Genomic DNA, 13,689 nt, shown 5'->3' with positions numbered 1-13,689 from the left:
AATGCCTAGATTTTTCCTCAAATACCCCAAGCTGGACTGAGAATGCTAAGGTAGTTTTTGAGGAGTTAACCCACGGCACTCTCAGACCACTGGTGCTCTGATAATAAATGCTTGTGTACCAACTCCTGTGTAGGTCTGTTGACTGAGCGGCACAGGCAGCACGAATCTTGGACTTCGTTGACTTCCAGTTTCAGCAGTGGGCTACTGCTCACAGTCAGCTTCAGGATCACAAGGATAAACAACTGATATTCCATGAGGTACAGTGTTGCTAGTGTTTTTTGGACATTGTTTTTTGTGTTTTGATACATCATCATGTATACAAAACACTCATCTGTGTGTTCTGCTTCTGATGAAAAGAAGAGTAAGGCAATTCCTCTTGAGATGAAACTCAAGAGACTTGCTCATCTGTCGGAACATTGAAAATAAGCTAGGTTAAGCTATGATGTTCAGTAGATTAGGTATATTACATGCATTCTTGATTTATTATATTTTCAACTTACATTGGGTTTATTAGGACATAACGTCGTTGTAAGTTGAGGAGTATGTGTATTGCAAAATAAATCCTCAGAAAGGTTTACAAGTTTATATTCAGTACAAAATATCTGCTTTTAATTTTAATGTTGATTTTATAATTACTAGTAAGAAAGAACAGTTTATATTATGACTGTCTCATAATGTTTCTTATACATTATGCCACTAGGGTTTTAAAATTTTTATTATATATTTGTGTGTTTTTTATACATTTATGAATACCAATTATTATTTAAAATATTTTTTCACAAATACCATGTGCTATTTTTTCAAATATGATGTTTTTTGACATTCAGAATTTCTAACTTTTACGTAATCAAATATATCGATTTTCCTTTGAGTTTTATTTTTTATTTTTTTTATTTTAATTTATTGGGGTGACAATTGTTAGTAAAATTACATAGATTTCAGGTGTACAGTTCTGTATTACATCATCTATAAATCCCACTGTGTGTTCACCACCTGGAGTCAGGTCTCCTTCCATTACCATATATTTGATCCCCCTTACCCTCATCTCCCACCCCTCACCCCCTTACCATCTGGTAACCACTAAACAATTGTCTGTGTCTATGAGTTCTTGTTTCTCATTTGTTTGTCTTGTTCTTTTGTTGTTTTTGGTTTATATACCACATATCAGTGAAATCATATGGTTCTCTGCTTTCTCTGTCTGACTTATTTTGCTTAGCATTATACTCTCAGGATCCATCCATGTTGTCACAAATGTTCCTACATCATCTCTTCTTACCGCCGAATAGTATTCCATTTTGTATATATACCACCACTTCTTTATCCATTCATCTATCGAAGGACATTTTGGTTGTTTCCATGTCTTGGCCACTGTAAACAAAGCTGCAATGAACATTGAAGCACACGTGTCTTTATGTGTAGATGTTTTCAGACTTTTTGGGTAGATACCCAGGAGAGGGATTGCTGGGTCATGGGGTAATTCTATTCGTAATTTTCTGAGGAACCTCCACACTGCCTTCCATAACTGCTGCACCAGTCTGCATTCCCACCAACAGTGTATGTGGGTTCCTTTTACTCCACAGCCTCTCCAACACTGGTTACTATTTGTCTTATTGATGATAGCCATTCTGACGATGGAGAGGTGATGTCTCGTTGTGGTTTTTATTTGCATTTCTCTGATGATTAGTGATGTTGAGCATTTTTTCATATGTCTATTTGCCATTTGTATGTCCTCTTTGGAGAAATGTCTCTTCAGGTCCTCTGCTCATTTTTCAATTGGGTTGTTTGTTTTTTTGTTGTTGTTGAATTTCATGACTTCCTTGTATAGTTTGGAAATTAGCCCCTTATAGGAGGCACTGTTTGCAAAAATCTTCTCCCATTCAGTTGGTTGCCTCTTTATTTTTCGATGGTTTCTTTTGCTGTGCAGAAGATTTTAAGTTTCATATAGTCCCATTCATTTATTTTAGTTTTTACTTCCATTGCCTTTGGAGTCAAATTCATAAAATGCTCTTTGAACCCAAGGTCCATATGTGTAGTACTTATGTTTTCTTTTATGCAGTTTATTGTGTCAGGTCTTATGCTTAAGTCTTTGATCCATTTTAAATTAATTTTGGTACATGGTGACAGATAGCAGTCCAGTTTCATTCTTTTGTACGTGGCTTTCCAATTCTCCCAGCACCATTTATTGAAGAGGCTGTCTTTTCTCGATTGTATGATTTTAGCTATTTTGTCAAAAATTATCTGTCCATATTTATGTGGTTTTATTTCTGGGTTCTCAATTCTATTCCATTGGTCTATGTGTCTGTTTTTCTGCTAATACCATCTTGTTTTGATTATTGTAGCCCTGTAGTATAAGTTAAAGTCAGGGACTGTGATATCTCCAGTATTGTTCTTTTTCCTTAAAATTGCTTTGGCTATTAGGGGTCTTTTGTGGTTCCAAACAAATGTGATGATTTTTTGTTCTGTTTCTTTAAAAAATGCCATTGGGATTTTGATGGGGATAGCATTAAATCTGTATATTGCTTTGGGTAATATGGCCATTTTAACTATGTTGATTCTTGCAATACATGAGCACTGAATGTCTTTCCATTTCTTTGTGTCTTCCTCAATTTCTTTAAAAAATGTCTTATAGTTTTCAGCATATTGGTACTTCACATCCTTGGTTAAGTTTATTCCTAGGTCTTTTATCCTTTTTCCTGCAATTGCAAAAGGAATTGTTTTTTGTATTTCTTTTTCTGAGATTTCATTGTTAGTATATAGGAATGCAATGGACTTTTGTACGTTGATTGTGTAGCCAGCAACTTTACTGTATTCGTTGATAGTTTCTAAGAACTTTTTGGTGGAGTCTTTAGGGTTTTCTATATATAGCATAATGTCATCTGCAAAGAGTGATAATTTAACGTCTTCATTCCCAATATGGATGCCATTTATTTCTTTCTCTTGCCTGATTGCTCTGGCAAGGACTTCCAACACTATGTTGGAAAGCAGACATACTTTCCATAGGGGACAGCCCTGTCGTGTTCTTGAACGTAGAGCAAAGGGCTTCAGTTTTTCACCATTCATTATGAGATTAGCTGAGGGTTTGTCATATATGGCCTTTATTATGTTAACGTAGTTTCCTTCTATATCTATTTTATTAAGTGTTTTAATCATAAATGGATGTTGTATCTTGTCAAATGCTTTTTCTGCATCAATTGATATAATCGTATGATTTTTGTCCTTTATTTTGTTTCTGTGATGTATCACATTGGTGGATTTGCAGATGCTGAACCATCCTTGTGCCCTGGGGATTAACCACACTTGGTCGTGACAAATGATCTTTTTAATGCATCATTGTATTCGATTTGCTAGAATTTTGTTTAGGATTTTTGCATCTGTATTCATCAGAGATATTGGTCTGTAGTTTTCTTTTTGTGTGTTGTCCTTACCAGGTTTCGGTATCAGGGTAATGTTCTCCTCATAAAATGAGTTAGGGAGTACTGTCTCTTCTTCAAATTTTTGGAAGTTTGAGCAGGATTGTTATTAGATCCTTTTGAAGGTTTGGTAGAATTCACTAATGAAGCCATCTAGTCTCAGAGTGTTGCTCTTGGGAAGGTTTTGGATGACTGACTCAATTTTGTTACTGGTGATCAGTCTGTTTAGATTTTCCAGTTCTTCATGGTTCAGCCTAAGAAGGGTATATATTACTAAGAACTTGTCCATTTCTTCTAGGTTGTTGAATTTGGTGGCACATAGTCCTTCATATTATTATTGGATGATCCTTTATATTTCTGTTGTGTCCGTGATCACTTCCCCTTTTTCATTTCTGATTTTACTTATCAGTGTCTTCTCTCTTTTTATCTTAGTGAGTCTAGCCAAGGATTTGTCAATTTTGCTAATCTTTTCAAAGAACCAGCTCTTTGTCACATTAATTTTTTCTATTCTCTTCTTGTTCTATATTTCATTAAGTTCTGCTCTGATTTTTGTGATTTCCTTTCTTCTGCTGACCTTGGGTTTCACTTGTTCTTCTTTTTCTAGTTCTTTAAGGTGTAACATGAGGTTATTTATTTGGGATTTTTCTTGTTTCTTGAGATAGGCCTGTAATGATATAAATTTCTCTCTTAAAACTGCTTTTGCTGCATCCCAAAATTTTGGTAAGATATATTTTCATTGTCATTTGTTTCTAGGTATCTTTTGATCTCTCCTCTAATTTCTCCTTTAAGCCGGTCATTCTTTAAAAGTATGTTGCTTAATCTCCATGTATTTGTGTTTTTGCCTGCTTTCCTTTTGCAGTTGACATCCAATTTCAAAGATTTGTGATCAGAGAATATGCTTGTACTGTACTGCACTGTACTGTGTATGCACTGCACTCTAGACCTGAACCTGAAGCTGAACAATAATGAATGCCAACTATAATTATATATATATATATATATATATATATAAATTATATATATATATAAATATATATATATATATATTTATATATACAATATATATATATGTATATATATTATATATATGTATATATGTATGTATATACTTACAAGAAGTGGAGTACAGCATTAGGAATAGAGATAGTGGAAATGTAATGGCTCTGTGCGATGTCAGAAGGATAGGAGCTGGGGTGAGGGATGTTCACACAGTGCAAGTGATGTAAATGATAAACGTCTAAGTATTACTTTGTCTTGTGCACCTGAAACTAATAAAAAAAAATGGCAGCATGAGGTGAGCCTCTGGAAATCTCCCCTGAAATTTACAACTAATTGAACAACTATAAATCCACAAAGGACTTCCTGCATAGCAGACTGGCAAGACGAAGAGGCCCACTACTGAATTCAAAAAAAGTGGGTGAATCGCGTGAGTGGGGGAGGAGGGAAAGGAGAAGTGCGGAGGTGGAGCTGCGGGTATGAAGGACTCAGACCTAGCTCAGTGCTACGAGCTCCCTGCATCCCGGAACTACCGCAGCTGCGGGAGAGGGAAGAACTCCTACTCCTAGGGCTCCTCTTATGGCCCCCAGGGCTGAGGGGGCAGCATAGAACACAGTTGAACCCAGTGCTCAGGGTAGAGACCTCAGAGCAAACACTGAGGGAAGAAGGCTGAAAATGGTGGTTTAAACCCTCACTGCTGAGCAGAGAATGGAAGCCTTAGGCAGTGACACTAGCCGCCCACTCCCACCTTCCCAGAACTCACCCCGCCACCACCTGCTGGGTGATAGAAGAGGAACAGTAGCAGTGTCAAATCAAAGAACAGAATACTTGCTGCTGTGAGAGCTGTGGACCTCAGACACAGATTTGCATCCCAATTAGTTCCCTCAGAGTGGAGTGAGCTGTGGAAGCAGGACGGCCTGTGGTGGTGGTTGCCGCCATTGCTCTGGGCCACCTCTCACAACTCACCCCACCCAGGGCAACCTATCTGGGCGTATCTCTGCAGGGGTAAAGAGAACTGCTGAAACATAAGGGCTCTGAATCTGGTGCAGGAAGAGCTTTGGAAATTCAAAATCTCTCCACATACACATACGGACATTGCGCCCTGTGACCCAAGCGAACTATTAACAGAGGAGAAGCCTGTCTCCCAGGGAATCCCCCCATTGTGTCAGAAACTGGACTACTGCAGAGAAAACATAGCACTACCGTGTGAGAGAAATAAAAGTCTGCAGACGGAGACAAAATAAAACATTCTACCATCAAGTACTGGAAAACAAAAGAAAGACCTCTTCATATCAACCTGTTGCAGAAGCCACTCCTGTAGATGTCTAGGAAGAGAAATAATAAATCAGTAATTGCAGTGAATAACCAAGGCAACAAGACAGCTCAGAAACAAAGTGAAAAGTCTGCAGATAAGGAACTTAAAGAGATGGAAATATGTGACTTAAATGACAGAGAATTCAAGACTGCAGTTCTGAAAAAACTCAACAGATGCAAGAAAACACAGAAAGGCAGTTTAATGAACTCAGAAACACAATCAAAGAACAACATGAGCATTTTATGAAAGAGATTGAAATTTTAAAAAAAGAACCAAATAGAATTTCTGGAGATTAAGAATTCAATAGAAGAAATTAAGAATGAAATAACCAGCTTAGGTAGTAGAGTTGACAAAATGGAGGAAAGAATCAGTGACATTGAAGATAGAAACCTGGAAATTACACAGGTGGAAGAAGAAAGAGACTGAGACTTAAAAGAAATGAAAGAACTCTACAAGAACTTTCTGACTCCATCAGAAAGAGCAATATAAGAATAATGGGTATACCGGAAGGAGAAGAAAGAGAGAAGGGAACAGAGAATATATTCAAACAAATTATTGACGAGAACTTCCCAAACTTGTGGACAGAACTGGATCCTCGAATCCAAGAAGCAAATAGAAGACCTAATTACCTCAATCCCAACAGGCCTTCTCCAAGGCACATTGTATTGAAGCTGTCTAAAATCAACGACAAAGAAAGAATCCTCAAGACAGCCAGGGAAAAGAAGACGGTAACCTACAAAGGAAAGCTCATTAGACTGTCAGCAGATTTTTCAGCAGAAACTCTACAAGCCAGGAGGGACGGGAATCAAATATTCAAACTATTGAAAGAGAGAAATTATGAGCCAAGAATAATGTATCCAGCAATGATATCCTTTAGATATGAAGGAGGAATAAAGACCTTTCCAGACATACAGAAGCTGAGGGAATTTTCTAATACACGACCTGCACTACAAGAAATACTAAAGGAGGCTATTCGACCACCATCAACAAGGACAATTTGTGGAAACCAAAACACAAAAAGGGGGAGAGTAAAGGCCTGAACCAGAATATGGGAATGGAGAAAGTAAGCGTGCTAAAGAAAATGGAATACTCTAAATATCAAACTTTCTTTTACTTAAACTTAAGGGTAACCACTCAAGAAAAATCCAGAACTGAAATATATACAGTAATAAAAGAAGAAACAGAGGAAAACATCATAGAATACCACCATACAGAAATAATAGACAACAACAAAAAGGCAAAGAAATAATGGAGACTCAGCCTTATCAGAAAACTAAAGATGGAATCACAAGAAATCCTCACACATGAATAATCACCTTAAATGTAAATAGACTGAACTCACCAATAAAAAGTCACAAAGTAGCAGATTGGACCAAAAAACTAAACACAACCATATGCTCTCTCCAAGATATGCACCACAGGTACAAGGACAAGCATAGACTTAAAGTGAAAGGGTGGAAAAAGAAATACAAAAAATAATTCCTTTTGCAATTTCAGCAAAAAGAATAAAATACCTAGGAATAAACTTAACCAAGAATGTGAAGGACCTATATGCTGAAAACTATAAGACATTTTTGAAAGAAATTGAAGAAGACACAAAGAAATGGAAACACATTCCGTGCTCATGGATTGGAAGAATCAACATAGTTAAAATAGTCATATTACCCAAAGCAACATACAGATTTAATGCAATCCCCATAAAAATCCCAATGTCATTTTTTTTTAAAGAAGAAACCATCAGAATTGTTTCGAGCTACAAAAAACCCCGAATAGCTAAAAGAATCTTAAGAAAAATGAACATTACTGGTGGTATCACACTCCCTGACTTTAGCTTGTACTACAGGGCTACAATAATCAAAATAGCATGGTATTGGCAGAAAAACAGATCCATAGACCAATGAAATAGAATTGAGAACCCAGAAATAAAACCACATAAATATGGACAGATAATTTTTGACAAAGAAGCTAAAAACATACAATGGAGGAAAGAAAGCCTCTTCAATAAATGGTGCTGGCAGAATTGGAACGCCACGTGCAAAAGAATAAAAATGGACTGCTATCTGTCACCATGTACCAAAATTAATTCAAAATTGATCAAAGACTTAAGCATAAGACCTGACACAATAAACTGCATAGAAGAAAACATAGGTACTAAACTTATGGACCTTGGGTTCAAAGAGCATTTTATGAATTTGACTCCAAAGGCAATGGAAGTAAAAGCTAAAATAAATGAATGGGACTATATGAAACTTAAAAGCTTCTGCACAGCAAAAGAAACCATTGACAAAATAAAGAGGCAACCAACTGAATGGGAGAAGATTTTTGCAAACAGGTCCTCCAGTAAGGGGCTAATATCCAAAATATGCAAGAAAATAATGAAACTCAAAAACAAAAATACAAACAACTCAATTGAAAAATGGGCAGAGGATCTGAAGAGACATTTCTCCAAAGGGGAGATACAAATGGCAAATATACTTATGAAAAAAATGCTCAACATCACTAATTATCAGAGAAATGCAAATAAAATCCATAATGAGATATCACCTCAGCCCAGTCAGAATGGTTTTCATCAACAAGACAAATAGTAACAAATATTGGAGAGGCTGTGGAGAAAACGGAATCCACATACATTGTTGGTGGGAATGCAGACTGGCGCAGCCGTTATGGAAGGCAGTGTGGAGATTCCTCAAAAAATTACGAAGAAAATTACCATATGACCCAGCAATCCCTCTCTTGGGTATCTACCCAGAAAATCTGAAAACATCTACACATAAAGACACGTGTGCTCCAATGTTCATTGCAGTTTTGTTTATGGTGGCCAAGACATGGAAACAACCAAAATGTCCTTTGATAGATGAATGGATAAAGAAGTGGTGGTATATATACACAATGGAATATTATTCGGCGGTAAGAAAATATGATATAGGAACATCTGTGACAACATGGATGGATCTTTAGAGTATAATGCTAAGAGAAATAAGTCAGACAGAAAAAGCAGAGAACCATATGAATATGTGGTATATAAACCAAAAACAACAAAAGAACAAGAGAAACAAATGAGAAACACGAACTCATAGACACAGACAATAGTTTAGTGGTTACCAGAAGGTAAGGGGGGTGGAGCGCGGGAGAAGAGGGTAAGGGGGGTCAAATATACGGTGATGGAAGGAGAACTGACTCCGGGTGGTGAACACACAATGGGATTTATAGATGATGTAATACAGAATTGTACACCTGAAATCTATGTAATTTTACAAACAATTGTCACCCCAATAAATTGAAAAAAAATGGGCAGAGGACATGAAGAGACATTTTTCTAAAAAGGACATACAGATGGCAAACAGAGATATGAAGAAATACTCAACCTCTCTAACCATCAGAAAATTGCAAATAAAAACCACAGTGGGATACCACCTCACCCCAGTCAAAATGGCTATCATCAATAAATCAACAAACAACAAGTGTTGGCGTGGATGTGGAGAAAAGGGAATGCTTGTGCACTGTTGGTGGGTTTGCAGATTGGTGCAGCCACTATTGAAAACAGTATGGAGGTATCTCAAAAATCTGAAAATGGAACTACCTTATGATCCAGCAATTCCACTCCTAGGTATCTATCCGGAGAAATCCAAAACTCTAACTCAAAAATCTTTATGCACTCCTGTGTTTATTGCAGCACTATACACAATAGCCAAGACATGGAAACAACTGAAACGCCCATTGGTAGATGATTGGATTAAGAAGCTGTGGTACATTTATACAATGGAGTACTACGCAGCCATAAAGAAGAAAGAAATCTTACCATTTGCAACAACATGGATGGACCTAGAGAACATTATGTTAAGTGAAATAAGTCAGACAGAGAAAGACAAATACCATATGATCTCACTTATATATGGAATCTAAAGAAAAGAATAAGTGAATTAACTAATCAGAATCAGTTTTGGAGACAAAGAAGAAAAACTGAGGGTTGCTAGATGGGCGGGGGTGTGGGGATAACGGGGAAGGTGACGGGAGTAGAAAACAGTCGGTAACCACAAGATGGCCACGGGGTTTTGATAATTAATTTGGGGAATGTAATCAATAATGTAAAGATTTTGCAGGGTATCCGATGGACCCTTGTCCCATTTGGGAGACCACCTCAGGGATAATGTAGATGCCTGATCACTGCACTGTACACCTGAAGCTGAACAATAATGAATGCCAACTATAATTTTATATATCTATGTATGTAAATAGATGTATGCATATACTTACAAGAAGCGGAATACAGCATTAGGAGTAGAGGCAGTGGAAATGTAATTGCTGTGTGCGATGTCAGAGGGATAGTGGATGGGGGAGGGGGTTCACACAGTGTGAGGGATATAAATGATAGACGTCTAAGTAAAAAGAAAAAAAAAAGAAAAGGTTTACCAGAGTTGTTAGTGATATATATATATATATATACATATATATGTATATATATGTATATATGTACATATATATACATATGCATATATATGTACATATATTTACGTATATATGTATATATACATATATATGTATATGTGTGTTTGTGTATATATATATATATATATATATATATGTAAAGGGAAATTAATTTTCAAATATTTGAAGGCAGTTTTGTGTCACATCCAACCACTAGAAAAAAAAAACACAGAACTGAAACTGAAGCTAGAGAAACAAATTTCACTACAGTAGTTTCAGACAGAAACTAGATTGTCACATGTCAGTACTACCATAGAAAGATTCCTGTTGTAAGTGGCAAGGTAGACTCAATGACCAAAAATATGTATTTCAACCTTGAGATTCTCTGACTCTAAGATTATCTGATCACTTTTACTTAGGGAAACACACTTCTGCATACCATTTACTATCATTTAGAACATGAGATATTCAAATTTGACTTATTTATTCAAATGGCATTTCAATCTTTTTTAGGATAAACATTGTAATGTTCACGTCCTCTGCCATAATGATATATGTGCTCCAATTTTCATTGCAGCTTTATTTACAGTGACCAAGACAGAAATAACCAATGTGTACTTTGATAGATGATTGGATAAAGAAGATGTTGTATATATACACAATGGAATACTACTCTGCCGTAAAAAAAGATGAAATACTGCCATTTGCAGCAACATGGATGGATCTTGAGATTATTATGCTTAGTGAAATAAGTCACATGGAAAAAGTCAAGAACCATATGACTTCACGGATATGTGGGTTGTAAAACTGAAAGCAACAAAGGAACAAGACAAACAAACAAAGAAACAAAAACTCATAGATACAGACAATAGTTTAATGATTACCAGAAGATAAGAGAGGATAGTAGAAGAAGGTAAAGGGGGTCAAATATATGGTGATGGCAGGAGAACTGACCTGGGTGGTGAACACTCAATGTGATATACAGATCATGTATTACAGAATTGTACACTTGAAACCTATGTAATTTTAATAACCATTGTCACCACAATAAACTGTAATTAAAGAAAATAAAATATGAAATTAAAAAAATGTAATGTTCATATGATGAACTACATCATATGAACTACTGATACTACAAAAGAGTTTCCAAGAAAGCAAAAAATTAAGTTAGAAAATGTTTTTAAATTTCATAACACAATGCTCTGGAGAGTCATTCAGATAATGGTATTTCAATTAGTATAAGATGTATTTATTATGATACTGTTCACAGGATACTAATAATGCTCTACACATGACAGAAAATATAAATCACACAGAAAACTCATAATACAATAACATTACCATGGTATCAATGGCTATGATTACTCTCATAATTCATAGAGAATATATCATTAAGATTTAAGAATTAAATCTTACTCAAATCTTTTTTATTATGATGAAAGATATGTAATTATACTTCTTGACAGGCATTCAATCTAATGACAGAGAGTAAAGAAAAACAAGGGTTCTACCAATGAGAATTTGAGTTATTTATCAATTTGGCGTAAAACTTCTGTGTTCAGATCAGAACTGTGTCAGATTTGTCAATGTGTAGCCCAGGTGACAGGTTCCTTTTGAGTAATTTCAAAGCATATCGAATTATTTATGAGCATTACTGAAATTTTTTAGTGTATTTTCTCTTTTTTTATTAAAGTTTATCGGGGTGACAATTGTTAGCAAAGTTACATGGATTTAAGATGTACAATTCTGTAATGCATTATCTATATACTGCATTGTTTGTTCACCACCCTGAGTCAGTTCTATTTCCATCACCATATATTTGATTCCTTTTACCCTCATCTTCCCCTTTATCCTCTGGAAACCATTGCCTGTGTCTATGAGGTTTTGTTTCTTCATCTGTTTGTCTTGTTCCTTTGTTTACAGTTTTGTATGCCACATATCAGTGAAATCATATGGTTCTCAACTTTTTCTGTCTGACTTATTTAGCTTAGCATTATAATCTCAAGATCCATCCATGTTGTTGCAGCATTACTGAATATTAATGGATATCAGCATAATCACAGGATGGTTGGATATAGCCAGTCATTCATTGTGAAAACACCTTGACTAGGCTAAGGTGGACAAAGTAATTCATTCATTAATCATTAACTAAGTTTCTAATATTTGCCATCTAGACCTTAATTATGGTACAGATATGTTATCCCTGTTATTAAGCACTTTACAGTTTAATCAACATTGTAAAATTTATGCACAAATAAATAATGGAGGGTACCAGGTGATAAAAACCACAAAAGGGGGAAATTAAAGTGTTTTGGGTATTCAGAAGAGGGAAATATTGCTTTCAGATAGGAGGAATGTGAAGGAAATGGTATTCGAGTTAAACCTGAAAATGATATTTAGGATTTGGACATGGAGAGGTAGGAGGACAAGACAGAAAAATATTCTAGGAGAAGGACTATGGCAGAGGGAGAGAGAGAGAGAGAGAGAGAGAGAGAGAGAGAGAGAGAGAGAGAGAGAGAGAGAGAGAGAGAGAGAGAAACTGCTGAGAAGTAGAAAGCATATTTAGTAACCAAGAGTAGTGCTACATTACTGAAGTGAATGGCAGAAAGGAATGTACTGAGAGATAAGACTAGAATGATAAGTTGGAAGCAAACTGGGGGAGGGGCACCTAGAGTGCTCGGTTAAACAAATTGAAAATTACCTGGTACTGAGGTGCTTCTAGGAGTTGAGCAACTAGTGACAATAAGACGCCTTATTTTCCAGAAACGGATTCACTCTATGTCTGACAGAAGGGGTAGATAGGCAAATGTTCTTTCATAGACTACCAAGAACTTCTGTTTGGCTGCAGTTTGCACTTAAGGACATAACTATTGAATGGTAATGAAATAACAAGTGGTAAACAAGGGCTGCCCTGAGAAAACTGAGATGCACAGTCATTCTAGATTTTTAAATTTAGCCTAGTTTTATGGAGATAGTATCTTAAAACTTTCAGTATTCACAGTGGCATATGACCAAAAACAAGATGATGTGAGTTGGAAAAAAGTAAGAGTTCTGAGAAGGAGCTATAATATCTGCAAAAGTAAGATTTGAAATTTGAACAGATAAGAAACTTTTGACTAGGCATAGACATCAAGGTAAAGGAGAAGTAGAAGCTGGAAGAATACTTTAAGAGTTGAAAGGCAGAACTGAAGTGGAAGTGAGAGGGAGCCTGAGAAAGTGTGCCTGACCTGAGTCTATGCTTATTTTAATGGAATGGATATCTGAATAGAATTTTTAAAAGAATTACTTCATTGATTCTCATTGGCTCTGCTTGAAAAAACATTCTTAAAAGATAACACTCCTTACTTCTCCTTGTAAGAAGTTATTTCCCTCTTTAGAAAACCAACTCCATTATGGATTTCATGCATGTCAGGCTCAATAGGCAGGGATATGATTATATCAGAAAGTAGTATACAATGTGTGCGTTTTAAAATTTCTAGGAGAAAAATAATTTGCAATCTTTATTTAAATCATTAAGCTTTTCTGCCTCTATCACTCCCTCCC

This window comes from Rhinolophus ferrumequinum, chromosome X, assembly GCF_004115265.2.
Source record: "Rhinolophus ferrumequinum isolate MPI-CBG mRhiFer1 chromosome X, mRhiFer1_v1.p, whole genome shotgun sequence".
Lineage (NCBI taxonomy): Eukaryota > Metazoa > Chordata > Mammalia > Chiroptera > Rhinolophidae > Rhinolophus > Rhinolophus ferrumequinum.
This window is presented reverse-complemented; position numbering follows the sequence as displayed.